General features: G+C 37.3%; 1 pseudogene; it reads right to left on the bottom strand.

Moving 5' to 3' along the window:
- Positions 1 to 206: 206 nt before the first annotated feature.
- Positions 207 to 345, bottom strand: LOC113832581 (annotated as a pseudogene).
- Positions 346 to 20,961: the final 20,616 nt, after the last annotated feature.

Here is a 20,961-nt window from a genome sequence, read left to right as displayed (position 1 = left end):
TAGGGGCAATTCCTCAATTGAGGGCACCTCTTCTCGGGTAACTCTCATTTGTGTTAAGTTGAAAACTCCACGAAGATGGCATCTGAGTGCCACTAGCCACTTTTCATACCCATTGTCTCATCTTTTATAAACTATGGTTTCTTTAGCCCTATCAAATTGTTGATGGATCACAGAACTTCACTCTAATACTACACATCTGTTTGCATGAGTGGTCTGATGATCCAGAAAGAAACAATTAAATTCGCATATTCAAATTTTGAACTCAGTTATTAAACTAATAAGAACAGATACTATACTTGATCTTAGGGTTTGGTGGGGGGCAGGCAGGAGGGGAAAGAGAGGAAAATTGGATCGACATGTAAAAAAATCCTGTTCATAATTTAAATTTAAAAAAGAAAAAAAATGAACTTATATTCAGAGGCTTTGTTTTATTTGAGTGGTTAGACAAACCAGTGGTAATCAGGACTATGTAGACACAAGGTAGAGTTGTTCTGAGACAGAAAGAATAAAAGAACAGACTGGGAATATGATAGAAAAACAGTAGAACAAAAGCAGCTCATAGAGAGAGGCAAGGCAGGCAAATGGTATGGAGAGTCTTTCTGGTACCCTGAAAAAATTACTAATAAATTGGCATATTAGACTCTGTAGATAATTCTTAATAAATCTGGTAAATTTCATGACACCCTGTTTCCTTTCTAAATTGAGTTTGACTGTAATGTTCTTCTCTCCCCATTGGTTGTGCTGGGTGTGGTTGAATACAGGGCCTTGCAGATGTTAGTCAAGTGCCTTGCTGCTAACCTGTCCCTCCAGACTTTTTTCTTAAATCGTCCTACATATATACAACTGCTATGATCACATCTATCTCCATTACCCTGTGTTGTCTTCTTCCTTTGCCTCAGAAGCACTTCTTCTTCCTAGTCCCCTTATGGGTATACAGGAAAATGACACATTTCCAGCAACCATCAACAGTCAGCAGCTCCTCATGAGGGGCTGGAGTCTCATAGACAGCTTCTCTATACCTGATGTAATGTTGATGGGTCAGATCCTTTGCTGGCATCCAAAACTGCTGTGTGTGTGTGTTCATGGTTAAAATGGCTGTGCCATATCTGGATGTCAACATTTAATGATAATCACCCCCATGTCCTAGCTCTTAAATTCTTCAATATTTCCTAGATCTCTCTCTCTTTCTCTCTCTCTCTCTCTCTCTCTCTCTCTCTCTCTCTCTCTCTCTCTCTGTGTATGTGTGTGTGTGTGTGTGTGTGTGTGTGTGTGTGTGTGATAGATGCCTCATTTGGTGCTGACACAGCTTCTGTCATTTATTCTCAGTATTTTGATAAGGAATGAATCTCTGCATTAACTGACACCATCTGAAAAAAAGAGCTCTCCTGCCACAGACTGAGAATTTCACTAGCCTGTAACTATCAGTATAGTATTTGGAAGGTAGTTTGACAACATGTTCATTTGGGAAAACGATGCTAGTACTCTCCCTGCTTAGACCCATGAACTGCCCAGCTATAAGTTTTTGGAGTAGGTATATAGTGCCAAGTGTATATTCTTTCTGTAGGAATTGGCCTCAAATCTAATCAGAAAGTGGTTGTGAAGTCCAAGAGAGTTGTGCCAAGTGATTCCATCCATGAGTATTGGTTGCTTGGAAGGTTGGTGCAGTAACACACACTGTTTACAGCTAACCATAGGGGTTTTGCCATGTTTTTCATTCATTCAAACAATCATTGGCTTTAGCAGCAGATGGCAAGAACAAAAACAAAAAAACCCTGTTCCTTCTAAATTTTTCACCAGTTACCCTACCCTTCAACTGCTCCTTGAATTTAAGTGATTGGAAATGTATGCACAGCAGTGTCCTAGGTTGTATGACAGTAAATAGTAGAAATTTTCTAGGCTATGTCTAACATCTTCCTTGCCAAAATTCTATGGTCTTCTGCATATGCAAAGACGTTTCTTTCTGTTAATCCTAATGAAGGCAAAATATTTCAATAGAAAAATACAAACATGCACTACATACAGACCATCAAATACTGCCCATTCTACCTACTCATTTCAACCTCCCCTGGTCCCATATATTAATCCTTTCTCCAAAAAAGGAAAAAAAAAAAACAATAAACTTCCATACTTGCATTTCCACATGATACCACTACCCTACATTTCTACATGCATATGTCTCTATGCAGTGCATTTAACAACAAGGAAATTGGAGGAAAAAAGAAAATTGATTAGCACAAATCAAGTGGCTCCGATCCACCTGCTAGAAGGTGATAGATTGTTGACCTTTTAGAAGCACATTAGTGATGTTTCACTTAAGAGAGTCTCTTTTCTCGGAACTAATATGTCTCTAAAATGTCAGGCTTTATTCCCCCATCATTAAACAAATCAGGTTTAATATGTTTCTTCTTTCAAGTGACTATTTTAAATGAGTCAAAAGGCCACCCTTAATGTCAATATAAAGATGATTTAGGTGAGAAAAGGTAAAGATAAATCAAAACTCTCCTGGGGTTAAGTTAAGCATACAGCCTGCCTCCTCCAACTGGAAACAGTAAAACCAAAGCAAAGCTATCAGAGTCTTCAATTAGTACAGACACAGAATTTACTTCTCTTCTATACAGCTTTTCTGAGACAAACCACTAATATTTAATGTTATTAAATAGTATTAAGCACTGGGTTTTCATTTACATACAAATTAACTTCATGAACTGGAGTGAAAAAGGAATTAAATGTGTTTACCAAGATGTAGCCAATAATATATTGTTTGAATACAGTGAAAGATAGTGTGCCTTCAATTGGAAATGGTGAAAAGGTTCACTTTGTAGGCCCTTGACAGGCAAAATGAAAGCTAACTGATGGAAGGTCCCAGGCCACATTCCTTTCTCAGTATTTATTTCCTATAGAAAGACAGTCATTTAAGGAACAGCTTTAACTTGAAGAAATTAGTAACATGACAATTTAGTTAGTAAATTATAATTGTGCCTTAGATGGGCTTGGGAATATAAGGTAGATAGATGGGTGTTTTCTATAAAAGGCCAGGTAGTGTTTGCAGGCCACATGTCCCTGTTACACAGTCATCCATTTTTCATCTCTACATGTGGTATTTACACTTCCTTACAAATGTTGAGAGAAATTCCCAGTTTATAGGAAGTACACAAATAAGCCAAGGAACATATTTATCCAAGGGGTTGCAATTTGATGATTGACTATTTGGCAAAAAGTTATGGGATGTAGCATAAAATATAATAAAGGCAATATAGGCAATATACTGTGGTGATAAAATATTTATGATATATTAGAGCTTGCCTGAAGATTCAGAAAGCAAAGTCAGCCACAAGCCATAGAAGCCAAGCACACACCTTTAATCCCAGCATCCAGAAAGCTAGGAGGTGGTGGTACACACCTTTAATCCCAGGACTCAGGATAAAGAGGTATACAGATCTCTGTGAGTCCAAGGCCACCAAGATCTACACAAGATTGATCCAGTACTAAAGAGAAACAGCTCACACAAAAATGATCTAAGCACCTGGGATCATACTCCTTCAATCCCAGCATTAGGGAGGTATATAAGCATTAGGGAGGTAAATAAGGTCTCAGTATCAGGCATTCATTCTCTAGCCACATTGAGGATAGGAAGACATTCTGTCTCAGGATTCTTCAGCCACACTGAGGAGAGGCAGCATGATCAGCCCTTTCAGGCTGAGGTAGCAGAAAGAGCTAATGGCCAGCTATTTTGCTTTAGTTTTCTTCATCTTGAAGCTTGAACCACAATATCAGTCTTTGGGTCTTTCATATTTCCTGCTACAATATACAGCAACCCAATAGCCAACATCAAATTAATGGAGAGGAAACTCAAAGCAATTCAACTGAAATTAGGAATAAGGAAAGCTGCCTATTCTCTGTATCTATTCAATATAGTATTTGAAGTTTGAGTTAGAACAATAAGCAAACTAAAGGTGAACAAGTGGATACAAATTAATAATGAAGAAGTCAAAGTATTGCTATTTTTCAGGTTACATGATATTATACACAAATACACCCTCCCAAATTCTACCAGAGAACTCCAACAGCTGGTAAACATCTTTAATGAAGTGGTTCTAAACAAAATTAAGTTAAAAAATCAGTAGTCCTGCTAAAGGCAAAAAATAAATGGACTGAGAAAGACATTAAGAAAACAACACAGAGCTGGATGTTGGTGGAGCATGCCTTTAATCTCAGCAATCAAGAGGCAGAGGCAGGCAGATCTCTGTGAGTTTGAGGCCAGTTTGGTCTACAGAACAGGTACCAGGATAGGTTCCAAAGCTAAACAGAGAAACCCTGTCTCTAAAAACAAGAAAAAAAAGAAAGAAAACAACACACTTCACAATAGCTATAAACAATTTAAAAATTTTAAATATCTTGTTCTAACTCTACCCAAGCATGTGAAAGACTTGTATGGCAAGAAATTCAAGTCATTGGAGAGTGAAATTGAAAATGATATCAGAAGATGGAAAGATCTCCCATGCTCATGGATTGGTAGGATTAACATAGTTAAAATTGCCATCTTATCAAAAGTAATATACAAGTTCAAAGCAATTCTCATTTAGATACCAACACAATTCTTTACAGAACTTAATGGACAATACTCAACTTCATATGGAAATCCAAAAAACCCAGGACAGCTTAAATAATCCTGTACAACAAAAAATCTTCTGGAGGTATCACCATCTCTGATTTCAAGCTGTACTATAGAGCTATAGTAATAAATCCACATAATACTGGCATAAAAAGAGGCAGGTTGTTTGAGCTTAGCATATCAAAGGCCAAGATGTAAATCCACATGCCTATGGATGCCTGATATTTTTTATAAAGAAGTCAGAAATATACAATGCAAAAACAAAGCAAATGGTGCTGGTCTAACTGGAAGTCAGCATTTAGAAGAATGCAAATAGAACCATATCTATTACCCTGCACAAAACTCAAGCCCAAGTGGATGAAAGGCCTCAACATAAAACCAGATACTCTGAATCTGATAGAAAAGAAAGTGGGAAATAACTGTGAACACATTGGCATAGGAGACAGCTTCCTGAACAGGATACCAGTAGTGCAGACACTAAGATCAAAAATTAATAAATGGGATTTATGGGGCCTGAATGGACTTCGAGGGATTCCCATTCCCCAGAGAGGGATTCTCTTTCAGCCTAGACATACAAGGGAGGGCCTAGGCCCTGTCCCAAATGATGTGACAGACTTTGAAGATCCCCCATGGAAGGTCTCTCCCTCCCTGGGAACACGTCCATACCAGCTTTATTCATAATAGCCAGAAATTGGAAACAATCTAGAGGTCCATCAACCACATATCCTCTCACCTACAATTTGTCATGCCTGTAAGATATTCTGTGACAAAGGAGACACTGAAATTAAGGGAGTGGACAACTAGTGACTGATCCTGCTTGAATCCCATACTATTTGAGGGAGCCTACCCTGACACAGCCTGGAAGGCCAGACCCAGAGGCTGGATAGCCCAGAGATCTATAGAGCCAAACAAGAAAACATAGCCAATGCAATGATTCCTAATAATATTCTGTTATACTCATAGATCATTGCCTAGCTCAATTGTTATCAGAGAGGCTTTACCCAGCAACTAATAGAAACAGATGTAGAGACTCACAGCCAAACATCAGGCTGACCTCTCAGCATCCTATGAAGAGGAAGAGGAAAGATTATGGGAGTCAGATGGGCCAAGGACACCACAGGAAAACCCACAGAATCATCTAACCTGGGCTTGTAGGGGTTCACAGAGACTGAACCACCAATCAGAGAACTCACAGGAGACTGGCCTGGGCCCTTGCACATATGCTGCAGTTATGTAGCTTGGTCTTCTTGTGCAACTCCTAACAATGGGAGTAGGGGCTGTTTCTGACTATGTTATCTGCTTTTGGGACCCTTCCTCCTGCTGGGTTGCCTCATACAGCCTTAATAGGAGAGGAAGTGCCCAGTCTCACTTGCAACTAAATATACCATGTCTGGGTGATGTATATGGGAAGACTTTCCTGTTCTGAAGAGTAAGCAGAAGAAATAAATGGGGGAAGAGAGATTTGGGGGAGGAATTGGGAGCAGAGAAGGGAAGGAGGGGAAACTGTGATTGGGCTAATGAAAAATTAATCAATTAATTAATGAATGAGAAAATTTTAAACAAAAATAATATCTCCCTCATTGGAAATAGTATAATAAAATGAGCCCCCAAACCAGAACCTCCTGCCTAGGGTGAACACTGCTTACAGTGGGCTAGGATCTCCCACAATATTCATTAATCAAGAAAATACTCCATATAACAATTCAAATGGAGGGAACTCCCTGGTTGATAGTCCCTCTTTCCAGATGACTCCAACTTTTATCAAATTGATCTAAATTAACCAGTACAAAATCTGTGCTGCAATATAGATTTCTACTTTTATAAACTATGTAAAATGTCCATTGTCTTTTCTTTATCTTAAATAGTACCACTATCATTTTACCAAATACGTTTTTCATTCTACTATTGAAACTATTTACATTTAAAATTATTTAAATTGAAATAATTTCTATGCTATTACCAAATTAATAGCCAAAGTAATAATCTGAGAAATGCTTTACATTTTTTCTAGTTTTCTCTTGGAAATCACTTATTCCTACATAAACAATTTCCTGAATCTCTACAAAGAAAAAAGAAAGTCCCTTTCATTTTCACATATGGTAGAATTATAGTAGAATGTAACAGTGGCATATAGTTATAGGCAAAGTATTACTTTCCAACTTGTATTGAGAAAAAGAAATAAAACCATATGCAAAGAAACACATGTAAATGCTGAGATTCAACAGTTATGAACTTATGACCATCATATTACTTCTATAATGTTACAACTGACCTGTGCCTACCCAAATTTATTGTTACTCAGTATATCATTCTTAAGTGTGATAACATATAGGTACAATAAATGTGGACACTCAGATCTAAAGACAAAGTATTTACTAACTTTCAATTGAAGGGGTCATTTTAATAAAAGAATGTCTAATAAAATTTACTTTATTTTAAAAAGAATTCTATGCATTTGAGGATTTTTATGAGTAAACATATTTTGCGGTTAATTGTGGCTAGTCCTTTTACCAAAAAGGCAACTGATTTTGGGGTTGTTTTTTATGTGTTAATACATATATCTTAATGTAAACTAAACTATATAATTGATAATAAATCATAAGGAGTCTTTACAAAAGAGCTTTTTACAGACCCCACTCCTCTAAATATTGGATATCCCCTTGAGAGTATATCACTAATTTCACCAAACAATTCTGTCCTTTTGGTATAGCTTTGCTTAACCAAGGACAATTCTCCCTGGAATTACTTCATGTATTACTTCATTGTTACCACAAACTTAGTTTCCATTAGTTATGTTTTGTTTCCATTGCTTAAAAAGTAAGTGCTTTAGTTTGGAAATTTAATGTTCTTCAAAGATCCAATCACTAAAGGTTAGATCCTCAGTATAGTGTTATTAGATGCCACTGGAATGCTTAAGACATGGAGCACAAACCAGATGTTGGTGGCACACAACTTTAATTCCAGCACTGAGGAGGCAGAGGCAGATCTCTGTGAGTTCAGGGCCAGCCTGGTCAACTGAGTGGTTCCAGGACAGGCTCCAAAACAATACAGAGAAACCTTGCATTGAAAAAATAAAGTAAAATAAAATAAAATAAAATAAAAGACATGGAGCTCATAGTGGGTTGTATTTCAGAGATAGCATGCTGTCCTAGTATGCCTGAGATTCTGGGTTTGTAGCTCAATACCAGAAAAAGAAAAATATGTGCAGTATGTATGGTCTTTAGGTCATGGAGCATATCTCATCAAAGGGACAATGGTGTCCTGGCCATTTCCTCTTCCTATTTTACTCTCTGGACATGAGGTCCACTGCATATTTGTGTAATAATTAGATACCTCACCGCAGGCCAAAAGTAAAGGAGACAACAGACATTGACTGTGATCTCCAAAACCATGATCCAAATAAACCTTTGCTTTTCAAAAGTTTACTTAACTGAGATGTATGTGAGAGTGATGGAAAGTTAACTGGTTGAAGGTTTACAGTCACACGCCTACAATTTTTGTGTAATATAATTTAAAGTTTTCATTATAAGAACAATGGTAATTATATTTCAGGTCTCTGGTTTCTCATTAGACATCGTCTAAATTTCAGAAGCAAATATACTTGGGCTTTAATTACCAGGGTGTTAATCCTGTTTTCAATCAAAGCATGCCAAGGAAAAAGAGAGACATGAATAATGAGAATTTTATATATTGTACTTGCTCCCTTTCCTTTATAATTTTCATCACTGATTTTTCTAAAAACTACTGGCAATTTTCACAATTACAGTCAGTACTTCCCCCAAAACAAAGGTACAATGAATGATTATATAATGTGTTTAAGAATCCAATTTCCAAACAAAACAAGGTAAACCTTTCTTTTCCTTATATGAGTGAATTCTGGCTAGCAAGGTTTCAGCATGATATTTAGTTCCTTAGGCCTCACACTCCTTATTTGTGAGCTAGAAAAATAATATTATTTGTGTCACAGTATCATTAATTAAACATAAAGGCTTTTAAGCATGAAGCAGATGTCCTGATCATTAGCATAGCAAAATTTGTTTAATAGTGGCAACCCAGGCCTACTGAAAACACTCCTTGTGCTAGAGAATTGGCTTAGTGCTGAGTATTACAATCAAGCTCACTGTTAGTTTACCCAAAATGACTTGTGGGCTTGATTCTCTTTTTAGTACCTGTTATCACTTTGTAAAAAGTATAGGAAGAATTCTCTAAGACTTTTCTTTGTTCTTTGATCTTTACCACCTTTAATTCCCATTGAGATTAAAACTGCATAGACCACTCTATATGCACAATATTGTATCTTCACTCCAAGACTCCATATGAATAGAAACTTACCTCCCCAGAGTAAATGCAGTAAAAGGAGGGTTGTAAGTAAATGCTTCTCATTTTATATTGATGTCTTTCCCTAGTTGGATCCAATAGAAGAAAAGAACATTCAATGTCTTTTTGAAGGGTATTCACTTTAGCCACAGCAGGACACAAAATTTATAAGGCAGCTTTCTGCAGTGGTAAAGGTGCTTGAAACCATGCCTCCATGTGGCAGGTGAGCTCCTGGAGTCACACACAGAAAATGGGGGACCATTACCAGGTGAGAGCTACACAGAGATACCAGAGAGACAGGTAGAAAACAGCAAGGACTTTCTGAGCCCTGGGAGTTTGCTTTATACAGCTATCCAAAGCTACTTTCCAAAACTTAGCCTCTTTATTCTGCTATCTATAGATGGGAAAACACTAGAATTTCAGTAATGCACATTCTATTTGCACATTGCTATGTGCCTTGTGAGATCACCAGAAAGATTGCTCTGGAAGTGTGGTAACTCCACTTTAGACCTAAGCATTTTTATGTCATGTCTTTCAACCCCTCTGTCCTGAATCAAGCTGGCCCTGGCTCTATAATGAAAGGGGAAAAAGTAAGCAGTTAAGGGTACTATAAATACTGTGCCCTTGAAATCAGATAGAAGTGAAGTTATTAAATCCAAGGTTATTATGGTCTATAACATGACATATTTAATGCCAATACTTGCTAGCACCTTGCTCTAGCCACCATCAGAGAAGCTTCCTTCTACAGTAGATGAGAATAAATATAGAGACTAACATCCAGAATTATGTAGACAGTGAAAGACCTTGGGACACTCAGTCGTAAATGAGATGTCTCTGTCAAATACATCACCCCATGGCTCAGGGAACACAACAGAAGAGGACACACAGCATAATGGCCAAAAGGCCTTCTAAACCAGTGGGATTGTTGCACATATGAACTCACATGGGTCTGTACCAGATTAGGCTCCAGAACTGAAAGGAGAAGTGGACACATGCCTCACCCCTAACTCAGAAGATCTCCAATTGACAAACACTTGTAATGTAAAATTTAGTTTCTTCCAAGGTAGTCCCACTTGGTAAACAAAGTATTTTAAGGGTAGGCTGCATCTCAGAAGTAGATGACCAACTGAAGACTAACTCAATGGCATCTTTGAAAGTTCTTTGTCTCATAATATCATGTCAGGGCTTTTCCTTTTTTAACTTTTATCTTATTATTTTAAATTTTCATTTGTATTTTTTCTTCTCTCCTTTTACTTACAGGTCCTCTGCATATATATTTTGGCTTCCAGTTTAGTTTTTTTTCTTTGTTATAAATGGGATTCCTAAGAGTTCCAATGAGTGAGTCTCTGAATCTCATGCCTTCTCTTGGGCTCCTTTCCTTCAGTTTGTTTGTTTTGTCAAATTCTGATTATTAGTAATTATTTTATTTTATCATAATTCATTACAAACCTGTTTGTTTTCTCATGATAGGCAGAAAAGTGGTGGATCTGGATGAGAAGGGAGGAAGGGAGGAACTGAAAGGAGTAGAGATAGGAGAACCTGAAATCAGGATATATTGTATGAGAACATCAACTATTTTTGATAAAAGGGAAAAATGAAACAAAGGTTGAGTAAGAAATTTGTGAGTTCAATGCACAGTGAGTCTCTCTGAGAGGCATTTTAAATAAGAGCCTATGGTAGGAATCAGAGCCCAGAATTTCATCCTTGAGAGGCTCATCCGTGGAAAGAGAAATCTATCGGGAACTGTAGTTATAGTTCCTTAGCTTCCTCAGTTGGTTTCTGCTGATACTGTAAGCATCGGGTGTGATTATATCAATGTTTTTTATTTAATTCATTTATTTTACATCCTGACCAAAGTTTTCCTCTTTTCTCTTCTCTTAGCCAATCTACCTTTTGCCCCCTCCCAATCTACTCCCCCTCTGTTTCTGTTCAGAAAAGGTAAGCCTCCCATGGATATCAACAAAGCATGGCACAAATGATGTAAACAATTGGCTTCTATCTGTGATTTATGTGGAAGCTTCACCATAGAACATATTCTCTTTTTTCTTGTTACTCTAAGTCCAAATAGATGCCCCAATAAGCTTTCCCAGTTGAATTTTGTGTGTATTCCACTGATTTAATGATGTTAGCTTTCTTTGCTCTCTCTACTGGGCTACTCCAGCTGTTTCTGCAGGATGCTGTGAACTCCGAATTTAATGATGCTTTGGTATCTATCTGCCTCTTCTACCTGTTACCAGCTATTTACTCTTCTTTATTCTATAAATATGTAACACACTTGAATTCAAATCACAACTAGCTTTGACTGTTCTCTCTACTGCACAGAACAACTGCGAAAACAGCATCCTTGGCAGCATCTGTGTGATAATTATTCTCTTGAAGAATCAGTGATTAAAGTTGCCAGGCAAAGTGTCACTCTTACTTGAATGAGTGAAGACATTCTTCCTGAAGCAAGCTTTCAGCAGTCACCTCTGTTGAAGTTGGGGTCATCTGTTTATAGCACCCTCCACATCCTTGTCAGTTATGTTTTCATGTTTCCTGCTTTCTTCCACACTCCTCAGTTGTCTTCCTTTTCTCTCTGCCTTGTCATCTGTCATGCCATTATATGGGGGTGGTTAGCATTTGTGTTGATTTTCTTATTTAGTGGGAAAATGTAGACAACTCCTGTGACCTTAGTGTTCTCTTAGTTGGATATTCAATCACATCTTTGTGATTACACTTCCTTGTCATGTTCTGCCTTCTGTGGCCAAAAATGAAATTGGTAGACTGGGTCTCTAAGTCTCAGAGTATGTTCAAGCATACTGTAGAAGTTTGCTAGCTATGAAGAATTTCAGAGTCCACACTGGCTGAGTCAAAACCTTTATTTCATAAAACATCCCATCATGAGTAAGTATGTTAGAGCTTGAGGAGATGAACAGGAATAGTGAGCCAGTAGAGATGGTTGTATGGTAGATAGGATTTATAGTTTTCTCATAATTTCATCCTACTTTTGAGTGGATTAGTATCAAATGGTAGGAAAGAGACTACAGAGCACCACAAGGAAGAAATGAGAAACCCTGAAGCCCAGGGAATTCTGGAAGCTGAAAGGAACAGGCAAAGTCACTTTGGCCTGAGTCCTGCCATTTTGACTTCAGACCCCAATCTGTTGGGGACCTCCCTGTTTCCTAGCTCCTCTGGCAGTAGATTGTAGACTGGTAATCCGTTGCTCTATGTCTAAAATTCATATATGAGTGAGTACATACCATGTTTATTGTTTTGTGACTGATTTACCTCACTCAGGATGGTTTCTTCTAGTTCCATCCACTTTTTAAGATTTCTCTTTGAGAATATACACACAAACTCACCCTTCTAATAAACTGTGCTGACTTCCAAAGCCTTGGTGACATTTCAGGCTGAAGGATGGATTTTGGGTGGTTTAAAGGACATACCACTCATGTTGCTAACCTGTTTAGTTGCCCTCTTACAGTAATTTCAATAAATATAACCACCTTTTCAAATCATACCTTCTAGGAATAATATACTAAGAAATAAACATTTGGCAAGTAAGTACTTCATCAAATGCCACATGAATGATCTTGTTACTTCTCAAGTAATGTATTCAGCATTGACATATAGCCATGCAAAATGTCAGGTAAATGTTTTTTTCTAACATATAAGTTTTTATTTTAGTATGTATTTCAAATAGTAATTAAAAATACTTCAAAATTGTCAAGCTGATCTGGAGCCAACAAGGCACAAGAGAAAAATATAAAGCATTCACCAATTTGCTAAAATAATTTTCAATAATTTGATTAAAGAAAAACATGAGCATGTATAGAATGTACATGTATAGCAAAAACCTAAAAGAACACTTTTGTAGTGATCAAGATTGTTATATTGAGCCAGCTCCCAATTATTTACCTGTTATATACTCTAAATGCACCATTCTGTTTTATTTAAGAGAAGGAAATATTTTACCATAACACTTTTAACTATCAAAAATGGAAATAAAGATATGAATGGAAACAATAAATCTGGAAAAACAAAGTGTAATTTGTGAATTTGATTGCAATCCTGAAAGGAACAGGAGACCTCATTGTTGGGGTTACAAGGACACATTGCACATGATACCCAAGAGAAACATGAAGGAGCTATGAAATAAGAAGTCAAAATCTTGAAATGCCATTTGTACCTTTACAGCACTTGTATATTGCGATTCCTCTCTAGAGTGCTCCCTGTCCCATCATGGTCCCCATTTTACTTTCCTCTATTAACAGTTACTCTAGATTAAGAAATAATGGAAACATGGAGCATGGTTTGAGATGAGAGTTTTAACTGAGAAGCAAGGATATAGAGAAATACAAAAGGAGAGGGAAGGAGGAGAGATAAATTACACTAAGAAAGTTTGGAAAAAGTCATAGAATATCATATTATATTTACATAAAATTTTATATTTTACACATATGTGTGTTTCTGTGAATAAATACACACACATAGTCTAAATGAGTTGATGCCACTGAGGGTGACAACATTCCCCCTGAAGCTCTAGACTATTTAAAACCAAACCAAAACAGAAGCATTGTCATACATGCAAAATCAAATTTTGACTTTCTAGTCAGGGAAGTCCTTTGGAATGGTTCTGGGGTTCCTCTCAGAACTTTAAGATAAAACCCTGTTACAAAAGACACCACACACTTTGAACACACAAACTGGAGAAACTGAGATGAAATGGACTTGGACGCCTCTTCCCTGAGGACTGGATCTCAAGCACTACAAGTACTTTGCTATCATGCACAAGTATCCTTTGGTTCCACCATAGCCGATCTCTGTGTGAAGGGTTGTTGTGCACTTTAAATCACACTTACCTAATGACTGCTTAGCACCCTCTCATATGCTCATCACCTAGGCAGAAATAGTTTTCCAAAGTATTCATCATTAGAAAGAATGTGTTATTTTTTCCACTGTTGAGATGCAAGTCTTTATTTTATATCTGGATTCTAGAACCTTACTACATATATAGCTTCCAAATGTTTTTACTCTGATGTATTTTTACATCATTTCATAAACAGATTTTACAAGTTTTCATATAGTCCGCTTTATTATTTCCCTTTTGTTCCTTTCTTTCTGTACTTTTGGTGTCATATCTAAAAAAGCATGATAAGTCAAAGCAGTAAGTATTAACATAAATGATCTTTTCCATGAATGTTGTTTATAGTTAAATTCTTGGAAACTTCAAATTGATTTTTGCATCTACTGTAAGAATGTGGGTCAGGAATCTTCCTTCCCTTTTAAGTTGATCTAATTCCCTTATCAAAATGTGACTGGTGAAATGGCTCAGCTGTCAAGTTACTTCTCATACAACCTGGCAAACTGAGTTCCACTCATGTAAAGATAGAAGAGAGAGCCAACTCCACAAATTTGTACCCTGACCACGTGTTGCCATGGCATCCATGCTTCCAACACATGATATACATAATAAATGCATGTACATGCACACAACACATACACAGTCCCAAGAGCAATTCCAAAAACTTTAACCATGTACATCTGTTCTGAGGTTTGTTTCCTGTGGCTTCACAAACAGCTTTGCAATTGAGATGTATGCATCTTCCTACTCTGTTTGTTTTCAGGTTTTGACTCACTCAGGTCACTAGTACTGCCACATGGGATTTATATTCAGCCCGTTGACTTCTGAAAGATTCCAGCTGCAATTGTACTCAGAACTGGTTTGAATCTGCCCATCAACAGGGGAACATTATCATCTCAATTTTTTATTTTTTACTTTATGAAATACAATACTGAAATTAATTTTTAAAATGATTTGTAGTTTTACTATAAAAGATTTACATGAGTTATGTTTAATTTATTGTTGTATATTCTATTGTAAATGAAAAATATAAATTTATTTTCAAATGATTTTCTACTTGTTCCTAGAAAAGCATGAAAGTATAGTTTTGTATCTTTTCATTTTATAGAAACAATGGTTCAACTTTGAGTGTATGCATGAGTATGTGCATATCTGTGCAAATGTGCACAAGGTATTTTTCTATATGCATGCCATATATGGATTAAAACAAAACTATGAGGAAAGTGGGAGCATGGGGGATGGGGAGGGTGATAGGAGAAAGAGGAAGGGAGAAGGAGAGGAGGGAGGAGAACATGAGGGATCAGGAAGGTCAAGTTGGGCAAAGAACAGTGAAGGAGAGCAAGGAAAGTGATACCTGGATAGAGGCAGCCATTATGGGCTTAATGATAAACCTGGCACTAGAGAAATTCCCAGGAATCCACAAGGATGACCCTAACTAAGAAAACTAAGCAATAGTGGAAAGGCTATATTAAATACCCTTCCTCTATAATGAGATTGATGACTACCTTAAATGTCATCATAGAGCCTTCATCCAGTAGCTGATGGAAGCAGAAGCAGAGGTTCAAAACTAAGCACTGAGCCTAATTCCTTGAACCCAGGTGTAGAGAGGAAGGACTGATGAGCAAAGGTGTCAAGACCACGCTGAGAAAACCCATAGAAATAGTTGACCTGAGAAAGTGGTAGCTCAGAAACCCCAATCTAACAGCTGGGGAACCAGCATAGGATGAAAGCAGGCCCCCTGAATGTAGATGTCAGTTGGGGGGCAGTGGAACCAGGATTTACTCTAGTGAATGGAATTTGGGAGCCCACTCCCTGTGGAGGGATATTCTTTCAACCTAGATACTGGGGGAAGGGCCTAGATCCTGCCTCAAATGATGTAACAGACTTTGATGATCCTCCATGGAAGGCTTCACCCTCCCTGAGGCGTGGATGGGGGTGGAATGGGGAGATGGTGAGGGAAATGGGAGGATGAGAGGGAGAGGAAACTTAGATTGGAATGTAAATAAGATTGTTTTTAATTTGAACAAAAAATAATTAAAAGAATTACAAAATAAAACAAATCTAATATATGTGCTTTGGTTAAATTGATTTGGTTATTAAATTATTAATAGATGATATTTCAAATACTTTAAAAGTTAAACTCCCTAAGATTCAGAGAAAAAAGTGGTCATATAAAATTCTTTTAGATGAAGCCCTTTTTAATGTTTTTGGTTGTTGTTGATTATCTGCTTCTTGGTTGGTTAAGACCGAGTAATAGAAAACCAAAACTAAATTTTCCCTGCTACCAGTTTCTGCAAATAAAATTTTATTTGAACTTGGCCATACTCATTCCTTAATATGTTAATCTATGATGGCTTTCATGTTAAAATGCTGTTGTTGTATATATGGAATTGGTTGGCCTTCTGGACCTCAGAATCTAATATAACAGACATTCACTGTCTATTCCTGCCTAGAATATGTGTTAGCCCTTGGTTGAGTATATCCTAAACAAAAATATAAAGTATTTAGCATGTTTTTAAATATAAAAATATTTCTTGTCCATGATGTTCTCTGAGCCTCAGGTATAGGAGTTGCACTGTAGTACCTATTGGGGTTGTAAATTATTTGGTCTTCTAATTTTTATCAGTTACATGTTTCTATAATAGTCTGTTGAAAAAAGAATATTTTTTCATGATGAGGGATAAGGGGTACACTAATATGTGAGCATAAGGATAAATCTTTAGAATTCAGCTAGACTGGTTTAGGGCAGTGACAGTAATAAGTACTCCTCCATAGTCTATGACCTCACAAGCCATGGGTAGTTGGCTATATTTATCTTTTTTCTTAGTAGCTTTGAAAGAATAGCTATAATTATATTACAAAGAAAAACTTAGCTACTGTTGAGTGGGTGTTAAGTCCAATTAGATGCTCTTGGTCCCCTATCAAGGATATAAGTGCCACTATTGCACCACTAAGTGTTATCATTCCAAAATGGACATTGGTGTGTTTCACAGGCTTTGCAATGGAGTAGGACTACTGATTTCTTTTTTCCATTGGCAACTTGTGTCCTCATGGAGGGAGCTTCCATGTCAGTTTCAGCTTGATTCCTTCAAGTCATGTGTTCAAAGTATGTGTTGTCTTCAATAATAGGTTCTCCAAGCTCTCCTTCAATTTCCAAGAGACAATCAAAGGCAATGGCAATAGCTTTGGTTGTTTTGGGAGTATCTTGGACTCCTCTGACCATCAACTGTAAGGGTTTGTGTGATGAGGATGTCAGATGTAGGATAGTCTCTTCTAAACATGAAATTGTATCCATGAAATTTTAACAATACGTCCACTTAAACAAGACTTACACAATCACAGTTGATATGGCTACATAGATCAAGGAAACCTCACAAGTCCTAGATGAAGAGATGCAGGAAACTAATGGCCATTGAAAGGAGTAAAAGTCTTATCCAGAGAGAAACTTTCAATAGGTTATCTAATCCTAATAATCTCTCTCTCTCTCTCTCTCTCTCTCTCTCTCTCTCTCTCCTTGATCTATTTAGTTTTTTGTGTGTAAAAGAATTATTAAAGAGGCCAATGATTTGAGAGGAATAAGTCTACATGGGAAGAGAGAGGACTGAAAATGACATAAGAATAGTACTCACCTATGAAATTAAAAATTTAAGTAAAAATAGCATGTACTTTATTCTCTGCCTCTTTAAAGGAGATTTATTTTATGGGCATGCCTGATTGTACATATGTGTAACACTTGCTTGCAGGTGCCAGTGGTACCAGAAGAGGGCAATAGATCCCCTGGGAGTAGAGTGACAGGCAGTGTAAGCCACCCAAAATGAGTGCTGAGAACAAGAACCAGATCCTTTGAAAGAGCAGCATCTACTCTTAACTGCTGAGCCATATCTACCTCCAAATTCTTCCAACACTTATGGCACATATCACCACATACAGAAAACACATTGTGTCATATGCTGTCTTTAAATAAATTAGTAGACTGAAAAAATTACTATTGGAAAAATTATTGCATTTTAGGTTTTCTATTTTATTTCTGCTTTGTGAAATATCTGGCCTTATATTTAGATTATTACCTAAATAAATATTCTAAGATATCCTCCACAAAACTGTACCAATTTATACTTGGATCATGTGAAATTAGATGATTTATTGAAAAACATATCTAGTTGAGACTTCAAAATGAGGAGATGTAGAAAAAGAAATAAATATTGAATTTCAATGTAACATATAATAAATTACACATCTTCCTTTAGATACACACAGAGAAAGAATGTCAGGAAATTTACTTTTGTATTTTAGACTCTATTCTTGTCCTCCCGGGAGTCGTTACTGACATACACTTTGTACTTTGAACATTTGTTAACTGCAGGCTTCTGTCTGTTCTGCCACTGCCATACAGCTGTCCCACAAGAGAGACAGGCACTTCCACCTTACAAACCTCAGGTTAACACTAAGCACCATTACAGCTCAGGTCACTCCTTGCTGCCTGTGTGTATGAACTGGTATGTACACTGTGGGCAGCATGTGTGTTGTGTGTGTATGTGAGTGAGTGTGTGTGTGTGTGTGTGTGTGTGTGTGTGTGTGTGTGTAGAGAGAGAGAGAGAGAGAGAGAGAGAGAGAGAGAGAGAGAGAGAGAGAGTACATGTCTGTGTATATGTGTGTAAGCCAGAAGACAGACTCAGGTGTCACTGTTTCACTCTGCCCCCTAATCCATTTTCTGAGACCAGGTCTTCTAATGGAATGGGCCAGAGTGCCCCAGAGATCTACCCATTTCAAGTTCCCAGCCCTGAGATTACAAGTATGTGCCATCATTCCAGACTCTATGTGAGTTCTGGGAATCAAAATCAAGTACTCATGAGGGTAGGGCTTTACTAGATGAATCATTATTTTCTCAGCCCACCCTTCTTTCTACCTTTTTATAACAGTAGTTAACCCCATCCTATGGCCCTTTGGTGAGTTAGTCTGCCATGCCTATCCTGCCTTCTAAAATGATATAGACCCTCCTGATCAGATGCCTACTTTGCTTAGCTTCTTTTTATTATGGCAAGGATTGGGTGAGATAAGAGGCATATGGGGATGAGAGTCAGCTCCAGACTTCCAGGTTGTTCAAAGACCTGTAATCACAACTTTCCTGAACCTCCAACCTATTTATGTCTCAGCCAGGTAGAAGGTATTAGGCAACAAATGAAGAGCAGCAATAAACACACAGTGATAAGCACATCGATAAATTACTAGTGGCATCATAGCTGTTGTTATACTTCAGCAGGTTACCTGTTGCGGTGGCTTAAGTTGCAAATTTTCTGGCATTTATTTTCCTATTTAGAAGCAATGTTTTGGTTACTTCACTTTATTCTGAGCTGTGCTGTTCATAGCTTTGAGGAACCACATAAAATAGGAATTATACTGCAGAATTCTTAGGAGGGAGTAAGGAAACATTGTATAAATTCTGCTTAGTTCATTGAAGATGCTTGCTATTACTATGAGGGAAATGACATTTCATGCAAAAAGGCTAATAATTCTGAGGCCATTGTTTTAGTTTGCTTTCTCTTGCTTTGATAAAACTCCAAGACCAAAAGGCAACTGACAGTGGGGAGACAGTTATTTCTGCTTACACATTGCATTACATCTTTGAGAGAATTCAAGACATTAGTCAAGATGGGAACTTAGAGATGAAATAATGAAAAAATGCTACTTACTGGCATGTCTACTATGATTTGCTCAGTTAAATGTCTTACACATGTTAGGTGCACCTGCCTAGGGATTCCACTGCCTATTGACTGGGCCTTCCTACTAGCAATCCAAAGACTGGGCAATACACAAGTCTGATGAAGGCTATTTACTTATTTGAGACTCAGATAATTCTGTCCTAAATTGAGTTGATAGTTGTAGCTACCTCAGAGAATCACTATGTTTTTAAAGACCACTTATTAGTAATATGATTTACATTCCTCCATGAGCACCTATCCATAAGGCAGGATCACTAGTCAACTATGTTATTGATCGATTATAGAGGGAGGTCTCTTTCTGCAGTCTTAAGATCAGCACCATGTATCAGGCACTGGTGCTGTAAGCCACAGAGAGTGTCAAGACCTCAGGGTTCTGTCCTTAATTTCCAATCCTGAAATATGATAATCTGTTTTTTGTCTTTAAAAACTTTCAATGGGTATATGACTAACAGTGGTATAGCTAGGTCTTTATATATATCAATTCCCAATTTCCTGAGAAATCAATATACCAATTTCCAAGAGTGTTCCCCTTACTCCACATCCTTTCCAGCATAATCTGTTATCAGTGTTTTTGGTCTTAGACATTCTGACAGGTTTAAGATCGTACTTCAGAGTCATTTTGATTTGTAAATCCCTGATGACCAAGGATGCTGAGCAATTAAGTGTATTTTGGCCATTTGAAATTCTTCTGTTAAGAATTCTTTGTGTAAATCTGTACCCTATTTTAAAAAATGGATTATTTGGTATTTTGTTGTCTAGTTCTTTCAGTTCTTTATTTGTTTTGGAGGTCAGCTGCCTATGGACTAGACATTGTACTTATTGTCATATATATATGTATATATATAATAGTTATTGGGCATAGTTTTTCTCATATTGGTGATAACTTTTTTTAAATTTTTAGACAAAAACGGGAGATATGTGATGATACTTACTTGCACAAGTAAAGCCTGTCTAGGGGTCAGAGAATGGAGCCTGCCACTAGGCAACCATAGAGAATGTAACTTGCCACTAAGTAACCATAGAGATCTGGAGGTCTGTACAGACAGGCAGGAAGTGACAAAGGTGGACAGTAACAGGACATAAGCAGGGATAAACAAGAACTTGCTTTCTTCTCTATGGAGATGTGCAGTCATCCTGTAGCAGGCAAACGAGTTGCAGGCCTGGCATATTCCAGTAGGATATGACCATGTGGAAATACTTAGATTAATAGAAATGTGTTAATAATTAAGACAGAGGTAGTCAATAAGAAATTCTAGTCACTGATCAAAAGATTTATAACTAATATAGCGTTCTTGTCTTAATTTGGAACTGAAGCAGTGGCAGGACCTGCTGGCCAAAATACCTCACATTGCAATCAGTCCTCTGTTAGATGTGGGGTTGATGAAAATCTTTGCACACTCTATAGACTGCTGGTTTGTCCTATTGATGGTATCCCTTGCCTTATGTTTTTTGTTTCAATTTTTTGAGGT

This window comes from Cricetulus griseus, assembly GCF_003668045.3.
Source record: "Cricetulus griseus strain 17A/GY chromosome 1 unlocalized genomic scaffold, alternate assembly CriGri-PICRH-1.0 chr1_1, whole genome shotgun sequence".
Lineage (NCBI taxonomy): Eukaryota > Metazoa > Chordata > Mammalia > Rodentia > Cricetidae > Cricetulus > Cricetulus griseus.
The sequence above is the reverse complement of the archived record's forward strand: the minus strand, read 5'-3'. Positions and strand labels throughout refer to the sequence as shown.